At 45.6% G+C, this 19,269-nt stretch overlaps 1 protein-coding gene and 1 long non-coding RNA gene across 3 annotated transcripts in view; one reads left to right on the plus strand and one right to left on the minus strand.

Annotated features, from left to right (window-relative positions):
- The window catches only part of GRIP2 (glutamate receptor interacting protein 2), a 216,375-nt gene that overhangs the window by 179,278 nt on the left and 17,828 nt on the right, over positions 1-19,269 (minus strand). The window contains exon 1 of one of the 2 annotated variants that reach the window (XM_040646724.1): positions 6,843-6,912. The exons of the other annotated variant lie outside the window; for it this stretch is intronic. The gene's annotated coding sequence lies outside the window, so the exon portion shown is untranslated. Of the gene's footprint in view, positions 1-6,842; positions 6,913-19,269 lie in introns of those variants that run through there. 2 annotated transcript variants of the gene reach the window in all.
- Positions 7,009-7,540, plus strand: LOC107054429. Its single transcript, XR_001468680.4, has 2 exons — positions 7,009-7,220; positions 7,359-7,540. It is a non-coding gene; the product is annotated as an uncharacterized LOC107054429 (long non-coding RNA).

Raw genomic sequence — 19,269 nt, forward strand, 5'->3', positions numbered from 1 at the left:
GCAGCTCACAGGAGCTGATAAATGAGAAAGAATAGAAGCTAGGCAGACACTTTTAATGGACACCAATATCTGAGGTTATCCAAGATATCCAAGGCTAGAAAAATGTAGATAAGCTAATAAGCAAACACAAATGGTATATCCAAGTCTGAAAAAAGGGTTATATGTTCAAAATCAATTACGGTTCTAAACAAAGGACTGATGTTACAAAAGCTGTCACAAAAATTACTGTTTTAATCCTCTTGTCTTCCCCTTCCATGTTTCAATGCCACCAAAATAATTCCGGGGGGAAAGAAAAAAATCAGTAGCAATGAAAAAAGGAGTAAACCCAAACATCAGCCTCATGTGAGAGCAGTCACAGCCTGAGCCTTGTACAAAGCCAGATGCACAGAACATCCGTTCGGTCTGACGTTCAGGTGAGCAGACAATGAACTCTGCTCATTAAAACACTCATTTCTTTTTAGGGCAGCCATCTGTCCTTAAGCATAGACAATACTCAATGCAGATGTCTCTACCATGCCTGAATAGCAACCAAATGCCAGGCAAGGGTTTCTAAACAAGGCCTGGCATCTACCTGGCCAGTTTTGACCCAATTCTATTTGATTGATCCTCACTGGCAAGACTTTAATCCATGACAGAGACACCAGAGCTACTCCTGGGGCTCCTAACAGTGAACACTATGCTAAGCATGCTGCCCTGGCACAGGACCACCCAAGTTAACCCACTGGTAACAGAGCCCTCAGCCACCCACAGAGGTGTTAGGGGGCATCAAGAGGCAGCACAGAGTATGGTCACACCAGTAGATACAGTCAGGTGAAGGGATGAGATTTTGCATAGTAACCACATGAAGTTAAAAGCCAGCAAAGTAGGAGCAAACAGGATAGTGGTGCGCACTGGAAGTAGGCTAGTTTTGTGTCACTACACAGCAATCTCAGGGATAGTTCACAAAATGCAGCCAATTATGTTAAAAATAAAAGAGACTTCAAAAAATTCTAATGTGGTCTGCAGTCCTACCTCTGGTAAGCACCCACATCCCAAAAACACTTCATTTTGACAAGGTAACATTTGTCCTGACGAAAGGGAAAGGTCTCACCTGGATTCAACCATGCAGATCATCTTTGAGATATCCATCCAACTAGAAAATGAAATTAATTTCAAGACTGTTCTCCCATCCAGAGCTTCCTTTAACCTTCTTTTTATTAACAGAGATAAAACCCAGATGCACTTCCAGGAACAGGATCTCATCAGCTTTGTTTCTTTGGTGCCAACACTGCCCTGGAACAGGTGGTCGTAAGGAACAAAACCAGCAGAGCCCAACGTTTCCCAGAATGCTCTGAAGAGTTCCCAACCAGGTTAAGAAGAGCAGAGCTCAGAAGCACATATGCTCCTTCAGTAGGGCAGTGCTGGCACCAAAGAAGAGTTGACAAGAACTTGTTCCCAGAAACACATTTGGGTTTATGGGGGAATGGGGTACGTTGCCAAAGGACTGACCTGTCCACCTGCCACACTGACAGGACACAGACACTGGCTGAACAGTGACACCTCAGTAAGCACAGTGTACAAAACCATGCGAATTACCATCCTATCATCACACAAATTAAATCAATTTGTCTCCATTTGCACTCTCGACCTTTTCTCTCAGCAACACCCTGTTCTCCCTGGACACCTCTCTACCAATCCACCACCCAATTAACCTTTCATTAAAGGCTTCCTAGACATTTGCAAAAAGGCCACAACACCCATGCTTAGCACTCTATTTCACATGCATTGCAACAACCACACAGCCCAGCCTACACTCCCTTGCAGAAGCAGGACTTTCACCCTTACCCTTTGGCACCAGAACACAGGTGGGCCTCCAGAAATCACTTTTTCCAACAGTTCTCTCATAACTCTCTCATTTTTGGCAAAATAACAAACATTTCTCTTCTGTTTGTTCCTTTTTCAATTCACTGGTGTGTATCTGAAGCAGCCAAAGGTATCAGAATGAACCCTGTAGTATTCTACCTATCACTAGGTTGGACAGTAGGAGGAATTTCTTCTCAGAGAGTGGTGATGCACTGGTACTGCTGCCCAGGGAGTTTTGGAGTCACCATCCCTGGAAACGTTCAAGAACCATAGAGATGTGGCACTGAGGGACGTGGTCAGTGGCTATGGTGGTGGCAGGTGGACAGTTGGACTAGATGATCTTGGAGGTCTCTTCCAACCTTAACAATTCTATGATTCCTTCTACCAGGAAAGCCAATTTACTTCCACTCTCCGTTCCTCTCATTCTAACTTAGTACTTTCACACATGAGGATCTTCCCTATGTTTCCACAGCAGGTCTGTTTCCTTAAAAGTCTTCTATGAGGAACTTTGACAAAAGCCTTTGAAAATCCAAGCAGACTTTATCAACTGAGCTCTCTACTCCACACAGCCATACACTCCTTCAAAGCAGCATTTTGCCCTGTGCTTTCTTACGTACTCATTTGCGGCTCTTCTCACTTTGAAAGCAAATTCTGAGTTTCATAGGATGCTTTCAAGAGCAAAGCTTTTCTAGCTGCAGGTATTTTAAAAATTCACACAGACGGAAGAATTACGTCCCAGTGTGCCTCTTCTGTAATCTCACAAACACCTCCTGGACCCATTTTCCCTTTAAGTAAGACAAAAAGAAATCTTTGCCCAAACATCGCTATCAATACTAATGCAAACCTTTTCATCTCATCTGTTTTTTCTCCACCTCTTCAGAGAGTACAAGCCAGCCTCAGACTAGGTTTAGCAAAAGCTGGTAAACGTCTTCCTGCAAATATTTATTCACGTATTGACCCCTAAAGCAAATCAAATTCACTTAAAGCCTCTACAAAATTCAGTGGTACCCAGTTGTTTCTCCCATTTTACACAGCTCCAGGACCCTGTGCAGTCAGCATAGCCCTATGTCCCCCTTCACACCCAGCTCTCAGCATCCACTGCTGATAGCTCAGTGTCAGGGCAGAGTCCAGCAGCAAGAGGGGAAAAGACAGTGCCGTCCCACACCACTGAGCACAGCATCCCACGCTGCTCCTACAGAGAGGTGCATCAGCACCATGCACCACTGGTGGCAAAGGGATGTGGAAAGGCACCTGAAGACCTGGGCACATCCTGAATCCCACCTTACTCAAATGTGTTTTCTGTGGATACAAAATGCTGGCCACTTGATTTGTTTGCTTTCCCTCTCACCCACATCTTCCTAACAATTATTACACAGTCAGACCCTTCCGCAGAAATTACCACTTTCCCCTAGAGTCACATAAAAGCATGAACCTAAGTGCTATTCCAGAGCTATTTACGAGAAAACACAGAACTATGCAATGCACAGTAGGGACAAAATCTTTTCAGCAATGTTTACACTGTGGGGCAGGCACCTTGACGTTAAAAACATACAGAAAGCTGACAAGGGGAAAACAGTTCTGCAGAGCAAACGTTGAATAGAAACGAGGAGTTTGGTGGCTTAGAAACATGGTGACAGCCCTCAGACGTATCTCTGTGACCAAAACACATCAAGCTCATCCTTTGTGATACATTCAATGCAGCATGCACAGCTAGACCACACAAGCCACGCACATTTGTCACCCAAACCGAGGGCTTCAGAGAGGGCTCTAAATGTGAAAGCCACGAGTTCAGGAACCCCAGGACACAGCCCAGGATTCAGTTGTCCTTCTGGGCTGCGAGGACACACTGCTATCTCATACCCAGCTGCCACCTACCATTTCTCAGGCAAGAAGCATCTCCATGTTCAGCTTGCAAATGAACATTTAACATCAGCAGTATGGCCCCATAGCTTATTCTCCTTGACCATCTGGACCACCAACGGTCTCTGGATGGTAATTCGGTACTAGCTGGTTGGTGGGAAATTGTTACAGCAAATAAACACAAAGATTATGTAATATCACCCTTTACTGCCTCCCTCAGGGAAGATAACACAGAGAAGGAAAAGAGGCTTCCAGTACTAACAGATTTCTTTACCAAACTTCTATTTTTGACAATTTTCCACTTGGTACGTTGCCACAAATGCAATACTGAATAATCACGGTGCTCCCCTGCACTTCTCCCCTTTTCAGCTAATCACCCAAACTCTACAAGCAAACATAAAATCAGTGGGTTTACGTAAGTCATCCCAAATGTGCCCCTTGGACTCCGCTCTCACTGCAGCATCATGACCATTTACACATTCAAAGTCAGGACGTGACAGTGTGGCGGTAGCCCTGCAGCTTCAGAGAGGCTGTGCCAGATGCCCCCCACACCTCGAGGAGGGCAGAAACACTTCAAGTAGAGCAAAACCTGTACATATGTCAGCACAGGGAGATGTGGAGGCTCCCTGCTGCCATTAAGGAGGAGGAGCAAACAACCTCATCCTAATTTCTCACCTGAGTACATTATTTGAAATTCACTTTCCATAAGCGACCTTTAGAACACACTTGCCCTCCCTCCCCATTTTTAATACCCCTCTTTCAGGCAGCCGATGTATTTCACATGCTTTCATCAAGAACAAAAATCCAGAAGGAAAATATATATAGACAGAGAGCATAACGTTGACATTTGATGTTGGTATTTAGCCATAATGTCAACTTTTCTAGCTTCATAAATTGTCAGCAATAATCAGAGGTGGGGATCTTTCTACATTAGGAAGTAAAAGTCTCTTTGAATCACGTTATTTAGAGTGTAAGAGCACACACAACTCTCCAAGATAGAGAGGAGGAAAGACTTTACCTTGCACAAGAATTTGCAAAGCTTTGGGATGGAAAGGGAAAACAGCATGTTGCAAGGTACAGCAATTTAACTCCCCAATAAGGGCTACAAAGACCACGTGTGTGGCTTCAGAAACTCTGTCAACACCTTTAGGTATGCTCACAAAGCCCCCTGGCTCTGCAGTAAGAGTGCACCTGAACTTCCTCCCCAGAAAGAAGTAATTCCAGCACTTTCCACGTGAAGCAATGCTTCCAGACTGTAAACGCAGGTTACAGTGAATGGAGCTGATGGCAGCTGAGAGAGAGAGAAGGGCAGTTCATCTCCCAGCCCATCAAATTGCAGACTGCCAGCAGAAGCCATTTCCCTCAATTCAGAATATTCCCTCCCTTTTCCCCCTTTAACAATGGGCCCAGAAAAAGGCACAGACATCTGTCAAACCCAGATGGCTCACTTGGAAAACGACCGCATGCCTTTTTATAAGGAAAGCCATAGAGCAAACAGAGCAGGGCTGGATATTTATGTACACTGGAAGCTGCTCATCTCTGAGATGACAACTTGAACGCTCTCTCAGCTTTGTTGCAGGCAGGACTAGGAGCCACTGCTCTACTGCGGGCCCCTCAGGTGCTGCATGCACCTGAATACAAGAAGTGAGACCTCCCAGCTCTGCCTGCATTTCCCACATCTCAAAAGTCTCTACATAAGGGAAACTGCACTCAGGAAGAGGGATACCCACAGGACTATTCAATAACTGTACACATAGCAGCAAGAGAGTACAGGTTCTGGGCTCAGCTGTAAGTGAAATGTAATTCTGCCCTTTAAAAGAAAGAGTCGTGAGGGAGATAAAAAGGAAACATCACTCCACACTGAAAAGCGTAATTTCCAGGGGATTAAGCTATTGTGCTATTTGCTCATCTATTTCAGCTGCTGCTCAAGATGTTAACCTCACTACTCCCAGTGAAGCAATGAAAACAATTATCGAGCTGGCAATGCAACTTTCAGCTGAGAAGAAACACGTATTAAGGAAGGAGCAAGGAGTCCCACTGGGATCAACCACCTCCAGTCCTGGCAGCACCCTGTGACCTGCAGGAAAGCAATCAGACCTGCAAGGCAGCACGAGAGCAACAAGCAGACAGGGGACAATACATCTGCCAAAGCGCAGAGCCCACAGGGGATGCAGCATTGATGACTCTCAGAAATGGCACTATCTTTTCTCTGGGACCTTCACTGTTACCAGCAGGTACTATCAAAAGCAACGCTGTGATAACAGAACTGTCATAAGGAGCTCAAAGCCCTCAGTGCCTCTGTGCATCCGAAAGCTAACTTTTCTTCTAATCCAGCCTCGTTAAGAGTTCACTGGAAGACAGAGGAAGAGAGTCAGATGTGCCATCTGAACCCAGGCGGTGCTCCGATCAACAGCAGTGTGGTGCAGACGAAACACCACGCAGGCAGGAAAAGTGCCTGGTGCTCCAGTGGGTAAATGACGGGGATCTGCGCTGAACGCAGCATGCAGCCTTAATGGCCTTTCAGAAACCCTCACACTGTGAGCAGGCAACACCAAGCAACTGCACTCACAATTCCACTGCAAATTATGTGAATTTAGCACTTGCAAAAGATGTCATACTTACAGGATACAAAAATTGAAGCAGCTTGCTCAAGGGCAGAAAAATAGCAAACATATTCCATTTTTTCTGCCCAAACCCCCTTCCTCTTGCCTGCCATTTGTTGCCATCAGTGCCCACAGGCACCAAGCTGGAGATGAGCAGGCAGACAGAAACACAGAATTGACCTTTTGTTACATCTTGTTTGTTCTCCTGCTGCTAGCAGAAGTCATGGCAAAAGGACACTTCAAGCTGCTTCATTGAGCCCTGCACACTTTTGCAGTTCACCAATGAGGCTGAAGAGCTGCTGTAAGCTACTCACTTCACCACCATTTTTGCTGCCTGTACTAGAGATTGCAAAGGGAGTGGTATTGCTTCTATAAAAGAGCATTTTGCAGGTGTCTTCCCCTGAATCTTTCTTTATCAAGTTTCAAGAGAAGAGAATTTGCAAAATATTCTTTTTTTAGCCTCTACAGAGGCTACGGAATCTGGTGCCACAATATTCCCAGATGGTTGTCTACTCTGGAAGAAGAGAAGTAACTCACCAGCAGGGCAATTGCTGAGTCGCCTGATGGGCACATTCTTTGTCCTTCACCTTTCCCAGGTACCAGGGCAAAGCACCAAGTTACAGGTAGCACAAGAGTAACAAACAACAGAGTGTGATGCAACAGAGAACGCTTCCACACCTCTCTGCCCCACCTGTGGTGACCTGAGAGCAGGAGGGACTCACCATGTGAGATCCTTGAGACCGCCCCACAGCCACCAAGGAAGAGCACTGCAAAACCTCCCTTCCTCTCCCAGCACCAAGCTACTCCCAGACTTCTCTAGCACACAGTCCCCAAAAGCCACCAACAAGCTGAGCCCCCACAGTTCAGGTTCTGGACACAAACTTCTCCCAAGCCCCAGGAGCTGAGACCTGCAAGGTTCAGTCAAACCCAATCCAGAGAAACATTTATTTTCCAGGGAAACTAAAGATTCACTGTTCAGAATTACATTAAACTAAGAAGATGAGGATTCCATTAACTAATCTAATTTAACCTGATCTGTTTGAATTTCATTAGATGTGGCTGCACTGGAGACTCGGTAATGAGACTCCAATACACTGGGATCCTGACTGCCCTAACTCAATCTCCCAACCTGATGCGGACAGCTGTAATTGTGCTAATTAGCTGCAGAACCTGTGATGTACTTCAGCTGGGCTCAGAGTGAAGAGAGATTAAAACAAAGCCAAATGAGTGAGAAAGTGCCAGTGTACTTGCATTCAACTTACAGGCAAGGAATAACGCACCGTGTGTGCAGACATCTTCTCTCAACCAGGGTGAGGGAGGGCACAGCACGGGAACAAAGTGTCCCTGGGTAACATTGGTTAATTGGCTTGATAAATTAACAGGATGAGACTGAAGGTAAAAGAAGAGTTTTCTAATTTAAATAGCCTCCCTACAAGTTCTGCCTGCTGTTGGAAATTACGTACCAAAGCTATTTTGGAAAACAGTCAGAGCCTTGATATTTCTAAAGTTAGCCTGCTTGGTTATTTTACATCCCCGAGAAACCCTCGCTTGCTTTTAAATTTGTCAGTACTCCCACGGAGATCAAGAGGATGCCGGTTTGTGTGAGCAGTCAGCCCGATGGCAGCGCTCGGCCCCGATCCCAGGCTCAGGGAGATGAAGGGCTCATGCTGCTCTCTTGATCAGGGCACGCGTCACATCAGACGAACCTTTGAACTTCAGTGTCACAGAGACAGCCTGTGGAATAGGCTATGTTTATTGCTGTGGCAATAAATGCAGGAAAACAGAAGCACAGGTGAGGCACAGGGAGCATTCAGCCACCACCTCTTCCCCTGCAAAGCCCACCTGACTGCTGCAGGAAGGGATGAGAGTTCTCCAGCCAGCAAGACAGAAACCAGGACTGACAGTGACAACATAAAGATCCATCTCTGGGCTCTTGGGTTTCCTCCCCCTGGAGCTACAACAGCTTGGGGAGAGGAAGCGAGGACGTTAGAGCTGGCCATACTCTCCTAAGGGATGGGTTCCAAGGCCAGAATCAGGCCACTCTCCTGCTGATACATATATTTGCAAGGTCCATAAACAGAACAGCCCCTCCACCTCCTGCCCCTTTCTGGGGGAAACATTTTCCTGTGCAAGAGGAAGATGTAGGCAGGGAAAAGTTTTGGAGCCTGCCACAGGCTCCCAGGAGCACCTGGAGCAGTTTGGGGGGCATAGAAAGGAACTTGAAACATCAGAAGCCTTTGAGAAACATGACCTCATGCAATGCAGAAACATTAGGTGCACCAGAACAGCACCGAGATCTTGTTTATTTGACTAGAGAAAGAAACTGGGTCAAATTCATCCCGGTGCCTCACAGAGCAGCGGCTCCCACTGAAATCCAGGACTGCTCATGGCTGGACTGCAGGCTTTCCTGTTCCACACCATGCCACATTCATATTGATTGCAGAATTACTTTCAAATTACAAGTGCGAGCAATAAAATTAACTGCATGAACTCCAAGCATTACATTCCTCTTGCAATTTCAATTATCGATTAAGTACCATGGCAGAAGCATTAAGCCTTGAAAACGTTAACAGCAATAATTACTTTGCTAGTGTGGGGCAGGTTTATATATATATATATATAAAATATCTATTTGTTTTAATTTAGGGAGCAAACCTTATGCTGCCTACCCTGGCAGCTGTAATTTAGACACCATCCCACTGACATGAGTGCCTAGAAGATAGAAACCTGGTGTCAATCTAGAAACTTGGTTTCAGTCAAGGCAAGTTGAGAGTACTTACAGCAAACACAACACCCCAACCAGTGGATAACCATCACGTTCAGCTGGGCTGGCTGAAAGAGCTTTGTAACAAGCAACACTCTGACTGTTTTCAGCATCCTTGCTGATCTGCCAGTATTTACTGGAAGGAGCCACCCATCACACCCCAGAGGTTTGGATGAAATGAGGTTTTGAAGGTTTATTCACAGAGAATGAGGCAGACTCCATACCCAGCCTCCTGCATCAAGATGGAATTTGTGGTTTTGTTTTTACTAAAAGGATAGCCCTCTTTTGTTGGCTTTTGTTTTTAGTTGTAGGTTGTTGTTCGTTGTTTTTTTTTTTTTTTTTTTTTTTTTTTACTAAACCCCAACAAGCAGATTTGGTATCATCTGTGATCCCCACCAAACACCTGTATATTTCATGAGCTGCACTGACAGAGCAAGAGCAACTGTAGAGGGTTCCCGGAGCACACCAGAGAAATAAGGCAGCTCTGTTGGGCACATTCCTCCATTCAGAGCAGCAGTGCGGCTGCTTACACTCACCTCTTGACACAGTAATCCCAAACACCCAGCAGCCTTCAGCCTGGAAGCCTTCATCTCCATAATTAATGCAGCGGACACAAAGCAAAGGTGGGGGGGGAGTGTGGCAGTGCTTTAGCCACATCTCCATTTATCCTTTCTGGAGCAGGTTTAGAGCTACCTCAGGCAGTAAAAGCTGTGCTCACCCAGGGGTGCATGCCTGCTGACACCTTCTGCGAGAGGATGGATGTGGTCAGCAGAGGGTTCTGTGCTTGTTTATCTGCAGCAAGCGACTTAAAGTTGGAGCCAGGAAGATTTCCAGTCCTGCTCCACTGCATGCAAGTTGTGCAAAGCTCTGCTTGGCAGCTGCTTCTCTGGCAAAGCCGGTCTCTGAAGGTTGGCCTCCAGTGCTCAGCTAATTTCTGTTCCTCCAAACTACACTAAGCCGATAAGCTGTGCTGAACACCACTTCTCAAATCACTCAAAATCTCACACAAGGGTAAGACAGAGTTCTGAAGTTGTCCCAGTGACTTCAATTTCCATTTTGTTTGCATCATTTCACTATAAATCATTTGCACAGATATCCAGGGTCCACTCCTCCATGTTTTCAGGCAGCACAAGTCTGACTCAAACACCAGCCTGGCTACAAAGGCTGCTCCATGAACACAGCATGCACAGGGCTGTGGCACATCCCCATGGACATGAGCAGCTGTACCCCAGCACCACAAGCCAGTGTCTCCCCTCTGAGTTCAGCACCTGCAGTCTGTAAGCACACCCTAAACACACCCCAGGGCCAGAAAGCTTCATAACATCCTTGCAGAGATGCACTGAGATACCACATCCTGGGAGCAGGTCACCTGGAGGTGGGACACTGGGCAACAACATCTTGGTAGGAGGAGGGGCAGCACCAGATGTGCCAGCCCGGGGCAAAGGGCAGGATCTGCTCCTGCTCCAGAAGGGAGGAAAGCAGCCCGTGCCAGGACCCCCTTTCTGCACTTTCTCTCAGGGTGGATGGTTTGGCTGTGGTTCACAAAACCTCGGCTGCTTCTTAGTGATAAACCCAGCTCAGAAAAACAGTGCTTACTTCAGGAATCAGCAACACCAAATCTCAGGGGTAAGCTCTAAAGGGCAGCAGAGCACATTGTATATCACTAGGCACAAAGCATGCAAGACAAGCAGCAAGCATTCATTCAAAAGCTGGGTGTTGGAGCACAGGTTGATCTGAACCTGCATCCCCCTCTCACCTCTTTGGGCTTCACATTTTGCCTACTCTGTGACAAGGCCATTGCCATTTCTGCACCTTCCCAGGGCAGTTTTGACCTTCTACCAAGAGACAAGTACCCTGTGGATTTAGGGTACATACAAGGACATAACATTTAAGTCAAACAAGGTGAGGCTGATGTTCTTACACAAATTACAGCTGCCCTGCATATCTTGCAGCTGAAGGATGGGAAGCCAAAAGCACAGGTGGGTTTCAAGAGGACATCAGCAATTCACAGCTAAATCTCAAGGTGTAGGAAGCCCAGACGGGAAAGAGAAGCAGGAGGAAGGCTACAGCCAGGGAACAAATAGCCAGTGCACACACTGACCCCATCCCCTGGGCATCCTTTTGCACCACCAGATTAGGACACTGGGATTGATGGTCTGACCCAGTCTAGCAAGCCACCCCTTCTAGTCAGCTGAGACCATTTGCTAACTCATTCTTAACCCAGAACGCTCTAGTTCTCTGAAGTGAAGACAGCAACATTACATTTGAACCTTTTTCTGGTTGATAAGCAAGCTACAAGACTGGCCAAAATCAAATTTAAATCATCCTAAAGAACATTAGAGCTACTATATAAGTCTACCCCATAGCAGAGGATGTCAATTTGATTCGTTTCTGAGACATTAACACACCAATTAGCTCTGTTTCTCTGGGGAGAAGTCATCCCATAATTTACATATTTTGGCCATATAACAGGGAGGAGAAAAATTCTGGAAACGTGAAGCATTTGGATGTGCTCAACTGCCTCAGATTTCATAACGAAACACAGTCATGACATTAGATTAGTGTTTCCCGATGCAAAGAGGATTTTGTTTAAACTAGAAGTGTAACAAGGAATTATAGCAGCTGTGCCTACCATTATTCTGCTTAGCCTGTTAATGGAATTGGTTTGCTAGAACCAAATTGGTTCAAAAGATTAATTAAAAGCAGGTGGTTCTGCTCAGCAACTCCTCCACACGACTGAGAGAACTTTTTGTGGCCAAACCAGTTCTGCGTTTCCTAAAGACTTGCAGAAGTTCTCTGGGGGCAATTAAACAGTAAGGAAATTAAATTCAGAACGCTGCCCGTGTGGCAGTGCATTGCAAGGCCCACCTTTGAAGAAAACGTCCAACAGACCTGTGAGATGCCCTAGTGAGCTTTCTCCTGTACGTCTCAAGAGGGATTGTGTTGGCATGAAACATTCTCAGGGACTCAGGAATACGATGTCAGTCAACAGGGCTGAAACTCATTAATTAGCCTGAAAATGAGAGGGTGGTTGGAAGTGGAGTCTTCAAGGTATGCATTTGGAAGTTTTTGTCACCCTCTCTGTTGACCACATGCAACTCTCATCCAAGAGTCCAACCCACGTCAGCACCATGCTGGGTAAGCATCTTTTGCAGGCAAGGAGTTTCAACACTGCTATGCAGCAAAACCCAGCTACATAGCAAAAGTCTATTAATTCGGGGTGACGGGGGGGGAAGAATTTTGGATCTAAGAATGGATTGGGAGTCTGAGAACCATGTGAAAGTCCATGGTGAAAGTCCTTACGGCTTACTTAGCTGGATATTTGGGTTTGCTTTTAAGAGTTTTTGTTTGTTTGTCTTCTAATCTACCCTGCAGTACAGACCCAAGCCAAATATTGTCTTGAATTAGAAGAAAAAGATGCACTGAGTATTTGTGAAGGCACAAAGCTCCTTACCCACCTCTCCCAAATCATCTTCATGGTGGAATCTTGTGCCTAAAGCAAAAGACAGCTTTGATAACCAGTGCCATGTTTTACAACAAAGCACCAAGAATATTTTTGGCCTGTGTGGTACTTGATATTTAGCTGAAAGCAAGTCCACAGGCAATAAAAAAAATTAGTGACTATTTGGGTCTCAGTACTCTTTGCAGTCTTTTCAGTAACTCTGCCTTTGGACAGCATTGTTCAGTGACTTTTCTTGCAAACTGGAAGAATACGGATGCAGCCTCAGGGATCAGCACAGAAAACAGGCTCCCAAGACTACTGGCCCATAAGCTGCACCATTCCAATGCTCTCAGTGAGGCAGAGCTGGAAGCACTTTTCACCTGTTAAATCAAGGTAGCCAGAGTTTACTCTGCAGAGCATATCAGAGCCACACAGACATGATGGAAATCATAAAAACAGGGAGGGGGGAAAAAAAAAAAAAGCAGAGAGATACAGCTGGGGAGGACTCATTAGTACATGAATCTCTTTGGAAAGAACATCAAAAACCCCCCACCTGTGGTCTTCCAAACACCGCTCGCTCCCAAGCGCTCAGGATTACTGTAGAGCCAGACTCACCAGGCTTGAGCTCCACACTGTCATATTCTCTCACTTTAACTCCCAGAGGAACAGAGGGAAGAGGGAAAAGTGCACCTGAACAGCAATTTTAATTGCTTCTAACTTGCAGCGCTTCTGCCAAACACCTATTAAGTCACCTCACAGCTACCTTCCATGCCAATCCAAAACCCAAAGCAATAGCAGTGTTTGGAGGGGATGAAGACAACGATGGATGCACATTCCTCAATGAGTTGCTGGAACCAGGTACTGTCAGCTGCCTAAGAATGTCACCCACAAACCACAGCTGAAACACACTAGTCAGGGAGTTCTGTTCTCACCATGGGTCAGCAGGGTGCTCACCTGCCTCTGCTACAGGAAAGGCTCTGGGGGCAGTGGCATCACCCTGGTGCTCTTCTATTACTGACCAGAAAACCTAATGAGCTACTCTCCCCTGCTGTTACCTGGTTCCCAGGCACAATGCTGGGAGGAGAGTGAGACACCAGAGTGATTTTGTGATTGCAGACAGAGCACCACTGACTTCCCAGGCTTTTTTTTTTTTTTTTTTTTTTTTTTTTTGGCGGTGGGTGGGTTGCAAATATACAGATTCAGGGAGAAAAGTCTCCATAAATGAGGAAAGATTCCAATAAGAATTTTAAATACCCAAGTGTTTCACAGTGCCACTCTACAGGCTCTGTCCTTGCTGCCACGGTACATCCCTGCACCAGCAGCCCCACTGCTCTCTCTTTGTACAGCTTTGAGCTGCTTCCAACATTTAACCACTCTTGACTTCCCCCATAGGTGCTACATATGCGTAACACACGTATGCACTGCACATGGTGCATGCTCATCTCATGCCTCACAGCTTCCTTTCTTCACTTCAGCGTTGGATAGCAAGACAGCTGTGATATTGCTGTACAACACTCCCTGGTATAAGACAAGCTAAGAAACATTAGAACTCCTTCTTCCTCTCCTTCGTTAGCTTCTCTGCAGTATTTCTTTCAACAACAAAAATAATCAAGTCACTTTCCAACTTTTTTCCTCCCTCTGCTCATTAAAAAAAAAATTTTAAACTCATTGTTACATATGAGCACCTTGAAAGAGAGTTTGAACAAATGAACAAAACAAACATCTTAAAACTAATGTTTTAAGGATGGATTTTCCCTTTGGAAACTATTTTTAGTTGCAAAGTGCTTTGATGTGCTCCACTTAACACCTAGATGAATGTCTATCTTGACCTTTCTTTATTTTCTTTGAGCTTCCATTGAAAAAAACAAAAAAAACCACATTGTGTTTGTTTTCCTGCTCAGTGCCTTCCAGCAGTCCCCTCATGCTGAGTGATTCAGAAGCTCACCTCTCCTTTGCTTGGCTTTCCTCAACTGTCCTGCAAGATGTCAGCTTCACCACTGCCATCCAGCCTGGCCTATTTCCAAAGCTCTCTTGAAATATGTCTGCTGAAGGGTCCCCTATCTCCTTTGGCACTCTGAGATTTAGGACTTAATCAGCCTTCAGGCACTTGGATTTCACAATCAGCTGCTCTTAAAAAAAAAAAAAAAAAAAAAACACAGCTTGATTTCTACCAGTAACTCCATCCCAAAAGAGTTACTTCTAGCACATCTCTCACTGCATTCCATATACAGTCATGCTAAGAAGTTACTCGTCTTTTCCCCCACATACTCTTTCTGTCCACAGATCCCTCCAGCTGATGCTCTTTGAACTCCAGCTCCCACCTCACCTCCTGGAGAAGTTCACATGGCTCAGACACAGAGAAACCTTAGTGTGCTTTCCCCTTAGGTGCTCTCTTGAGCTACTGACTAGCTCAGCTCCCCGACCCCAAGCACCATGGTCCCACTGCTCTCACAGGCACAGCTGCCAGTAAACACAACAGGACACAGTATGGAAAGGGCTCTGTTCCACCAGCAGACCTGACCCATTTCCATGATGTTGCAGAAGACACCTACCAACCACATCTGCTCCTCCTGAGCCAACAAGGGAGCAAGAAATGCTTCTGTCTCTGGATTACAGAGCCTGAGAACTCCAGTGTCCCCCAGAGAAGTCTGGGGATGCCCCCCAAGCAAGGAAGGGAGGTGGAAGAAAGGGAGAAGAAAGCCCAGAAGCCCTTCGCAAGGTGAGCCTTGGCATCACTGGAGCCCAGGGAGAAGAGCCCCCACAACTGAACACCTGGCAGCACGGGCTTAACACTGCTCTTTGGTGACACTGAGAAGGTACAGACTCAAGCATTAGGGTATAAAACAGCCCCACCGAAACCCCATGGGTTTCTCTCTTTGTTTACAACGCTGTCACTTAGTGTTACATCCACAGATGGCACCTTCACTCATGGAGGGAGCGCCGCTCCACAGAAGTCAGCAGATCTTGTTACGAGAGATGCAAGCAGAGCGTGAAACTCAGAGGCTATTAATGTTTTTTTAATGTGTGAACTGAGCTGGAAAGAGAGCAGGAGAAAAAAATTAAAAGCTTGCATGGGTGCGGATGGTGCCTCCCCTGCCCATTCCCTACCCAAACTTTTGAGGAGGTCAGTAGCAGAGGGTGGGAGAATGGACAACCTCCTCAGCTTTCCCTTCACTGGTATCACTGCAGAAATTTCAGTCAATACCGGGAAAAAAAGAACAGGGTGCTACAAACCCACTCTGGCTGCTCTCCCATCTGTGCTTCTTCTATCACTCAAAGGCATAAATTCACATGAACACAGGATCTTTGACCCCTAGAATACCAAGGCCCTCAGCTGGAGATCAAAGGCAGTCCTTGGGGTGTAGGATCTGCCTGTTGTGGCAAAGATTACAGTATTACAAACCTCTGGCTCCAGTTTGAGAAAGAGCAACACACTTCTGAGCAAAAGCCAGCGTTAGAGTACAAAGTAACTTGTTCTTACAGGGTCAGTTAAACACTCAGAATATTGCTGTCATGTTGCTTGTTTCCTTCACTGAACCTGCAGAAGCCCACAGTGAACACAAACATCCCTTGTAAGGTACCGAGACAAGAGAAGCACCTAAGACCAGTCGTCCCAATAGCTTTAGACTTTTCAGGGGGTGACTATGGATGCCAAAGGAGGTTAAAGAATCAACCCACCTTTTTACGTTCCTTTATTTTTAAGCAGGTTATTTTTCATCTGGAGCAGCAAGTGACCCAGCATTATTCTCCATAGGGCCATCAGGGCATAAGTATACAGCTGCAGCTATGGAGGGGAAAGCTAGCACGGGGGCAGAGCTGCTGGGATGGGGAATGCATGATGCAAAGCACGGCCCAGCACTGCAAAGCTCTACTCTGGGACAATGATCAGAAGCAGAGGTGGTGAATAGTGAGCAAACTGCTTTTAGGGGCTAATGGGAACATGAGATGGGATTTCCTGAACACCCTCAGGGCTTGTCTTTATATAAAAGCTGCATGCGTTTAATTACAATCAGTTACATTAGCTACATCAGTCGATTTAATTAAATTGCAAGGACACTCATAAGTTGATTTAACTCTGTCTCAAATGGATTTAGCAAAAGTTGGCAAGAAACTAAATCAACATAAACCAATATTAAATCAACTGAAGAGCATCCACACAGGATTTTGCAGCAATTTAACAAAACGGATTTGAAGACTCATTTTAAATGAAACAGGGTAACCCAGGCACAAAAAAAGATGAACTTATGGGAAGAAAACAAAGTGTTCAGCATCTCAGTAGGCCAAAGAGGGGAGCTGAGAAGTCCCATTCTTTTTCTCCACTTCTTGCGCTTCGCATTTTAGTTTTAATATATATTTTTGGCCACGTGTAGTTTGTTTTATTCATCATCTTTGGAAGCATTTGCTCAGCAAATATCTTATTTTGTACCAAGAATGGAGCAATAGGAAGAAACACAGCGTCAGTTTTGTATGTAGAAAAGCATTACTTGGCGGAGGATCCAGCAGCACCAAGTGGCCGTGGGAGCACGCTGCTCCGTGCCTGGGAGAATCCATCCCATCCTCCAACCCACAGGTGCTCAGGAACAAGAGCCTGGTAAGGATTTGTATGCTCATTCTCTTTAATTGCTCAATTCACTTCTGGATTTGCCAGTTCTGACCTCTCCCTGCCACCAACTCCACCCTCCAACTGCACAAGGCATTTATTTTTTCACAGCTGCATTTAAGCACAAGAGAAGGCACACTTCCACTCACAAACCAAGTACCTCTTCCAGGAGACAGGAAGAGTCCTAACATCCCCTGAGAACCAGAGTGATTCATGACCACTTTAATGCCACTTTCTATACTGCTACAAACTAGTCTTGCAGCTCCATGACTTTACAGGAGTGAAGCTAACACAGTTTCCTTAGTGCTACAATGACCACTATAGTAGTACTCCAAGCAACAATATGGATGTCAAAGTTTAAAAGACTGCCCTTTTTCTTCCCAATTCTCCAGCAAGAATCCTTTCTTAAGCTCTGCAGAAAGGGGGAAAAGAGAAGATGCAAAGGAGATCTTTGCTCTACACGCAGAGCATGCACTGTGGTCTACCAAACCATCTGTAGTATTGCTTGCTTTGCAGCAGCCTCCTCTCATTCCTGATATCTAGACTCTTCTGGAGTTATGTTATGATAGGAAATTATGGAAAGCCAAGGGCACAGCAGCTGCTTCTGCCAGTGGGTGATACCAGGGATCTACAAAACACAGTCCCAACCGTGAATGGGCTAAAGGACAGAACAGTTGTGAACCTCTCTGCCAGATCAGGTTTGACTTGATATGGCATGTCTATCAGCTGAAGCCATTTTGTTGATTTTCATGGGAGATTTACCAGGCTCTGAAGGATGAAAGCTTTTTATGGCTTTGATGCAGCTGATGGCTTTCTCCTCTGTTTGGAGCAGAAGAGATCTGCCTTCTTTTTAAAGATATGTGCAACAGGCAAGAGGAAAACAAGATACTGTGCACAGAAATGTGTCGTTGCCATGTACAGCAATGGCATTTCTCAGCATCCCTGTTACTGCAAACACCTCCTTCCTCAAAATAGCAAGGGAAACTGCTGAGAACCCAAACAGGCTGGATAGCTGCTCAGTACAGTGTCACAGACTAGCTCAAAGTCACTAGAACAGGAACAAGAGAGCAAGCATACAGCTTCAGACATGGGACAGGAGGTCACCAAGCATCCTGCATAGCAGCATTTTAGTGAATCCCTCCAAGCTTTTTAGATATGATATAGACAATATGCAGAGCTTCAGGAGGGCACGTCAACCCTGCTTCCAGGTCACCATTAACAGAAGACACACCAACAGGCAGTGCAGAAACATATCCTTGTGCTGGACCCACAGTCACTAGGAAATTCATGCCGGATAGGCCCACATCCTGCATGGAATTGCAGGATGAATTTTGACTACTTCTACAATGGCCTAGCCATCCTTGAATCCTGAGAAATAAAATAAATTCTTGCCCTTCAAGCCATTTCAAGGGATAGTCAACTCCATAGCCCCACTGCATGGATGATGCATTTCCCTTTATTTTTTATTTATATTTACTAGCCTCAAATGTCACCGTCATTGCATTTTTACATCCCCTTCATTGTTCCTCTCCTTTGTTGTTTCTCTATGGTCCAAACAGAATACAACCCCATTTGACCTTCTCTGGGCTGGTTATTATAGGTATGTATTTTACCAACATCCTTTCTTACGGAAGTACTTTCTGGAGTAGACTCCCTGTCTTCATTTTCTTGCTTCCTAAGAAAGTTTTTCCATGTTGTTAATTGTTCTTCCATCCTCTGAATATACCCTAATTCTACAGGGCATTCCTCAGTGGAGTGACCATCACCACTATCCAAACAAACATCCAACACAACGACATAAAGTTAGAAATCTCAGATACCAATCACCATAGGAGGTTATGCTTTGTAACCCAGAAATCTCTCAAGAAATACTGACAAGTCAGGACCAGAGGGGCAGACTGCTGCAATTAATAGCTATTTCACTCCTACAGCATCACCCAGGGGTTGTGCTCACTGTCACAGCAAAGCTGCCTTGATGGGGAGCTGTGCAGGCAGCCAGCCCACGATCCTGGCAGATCCAATATCCTTTCTGGCATTGGCTTTGCTCCTGGCACCTTCCTGGGGGGCTTCATTTCTCTCCCCTGCTCTCCTTGTGCAGGGAAGTGTTAGTTATCACAGTGGTACTTCTACATCTTTCCTGAGGGGATTTTTTCATTAA

The sequence above is a fragment of the Gallus gallus genome, chromosome 12 (assembly GCF_016699485.2).
Source record: "Gallus gallus isolate bGalGal1 chromosome 12, bGalGal1.mat.broiler.GRCg7b, whole genome shotgun sequence".
Classification (NCBI taxonomy): Eukaryota; Metazoa; Chordata; class Aves; order Galliformes; family Phasianidae; genus Gallus; species Gallus gallus.